Consider the following 1,255-nt stretch of genomic DNA (forward strand, 5'->3'; position numbering starts at 1 on the left):
GTGGCTCCCACGGGGCCGGGAATCGCTGTGTGCGTGGGCTGGGTGCACGCCGGGTCCCTGCCGCCCCCGGACTCTGCACAAAGGGCCCCTCCTCCTCCCAAAGCCATTGATGGAGCTTCTCTGGAATTGTTTGCCAAAATCCCAAGGTAGAATCCAAGGGTCCAAGACCATTTCCATCGAGCACGTGTTTTCCTTTTCCATAGGAACTTTCGTTGTTTTTTTTAACCAGCACCACACCATGCTTCCGAAGGCCATGTTTCGTCTTTCCTGGATCACTACAGTAAAGTATTACAGTTGTACAGTTCCCAATCTGGCCTTGGCTTGCTCGGATAAAACTTTGCATGTATTTTGTAAGGCATAGATTCTATATTGTAATGATGTCCTATGCAAAAAGAAAAAAATTAAATTGTAAATTTTATTGTTTTAACGTGTATGCATGTTTAGTGACGTTTACATTTTGAAATAAAATTTGATTCATTAAAAAAAAAAAATCTGTTAGTACCTACACCAATCCATTCCTTGCATGTTCCATGGTCAAGACACTTATGTTGCTTTCATTTTCCAAAATTGCTAAGGAGGTTGTGATAAACATCCTTGGTCTGCTTCCCAGGAGACAGGCTTGTGTTTTGCTAGAGTGGCTTCCAAGAAGCAGAGCTGCTGAGTCACAGATGGTGAGGGTTTTCAATGAAATTGGTCCCACCTGAGTGTTATCAATTGGATACACTGTGAATTGGACGATCTCTGGGTTCCAGAATGGGTGGGCTCAGAATGTGGGCACAGGCCAAAAAGGGACAACTCCCATCACAGCTCTGGCCAGGTGTGGCCCAGCGGGCAGAGCTTCAGGACACACTCGCCTTGTGGAAAAAGAGAAACTGCCTGAGGTAAGGAAAGGCTGCCTTGGGGCTGGCGGTGAACGGTTTAGCTGGAGGCTGGTCAGGGTCCTGGAAGGAGAAACACCAGAAGGTGGAGGACAAGGAATCTGAAAAGACTCGTGTATTATGGGCGGGCCTGGACCCTTGCTCTGCTCAGATACTGGCCAGGGCGGCCTGGGCAGAACACTGGTGGCCCTATGGCACGGCATCCAGGGCCATCTGCACGGCGAGTTCTTTCTCAAAGAGAGTCCAGGAGCACAACCTTCCTCAGCTAGGATTTACCTCTAAAAATTGAAGGACGTGAAATTTAAAACAGGAAAGTCATGTATGGAGAGCTTGCTAAGTAAATTATGACGCATATAGAATAAAATACCACGTAGCCA

Source organism: Balaenoptera acutorostrata, chromosome 20 (genome assembly GCF_949987535.1).
Source record: "Balaenoptera acutorostrata chromosome 20, mBalAcu1.1, whole genome shotgun sequence".
In the NCBI taxonomy this organism is placed as follows: domain Eukaryota; kingdom Metazoa; phylum Chordata; class Mammalia; order Artiodactyla; family Balaenopteridae; genus Balaenoptera; species Balaenoptera acutorostrata.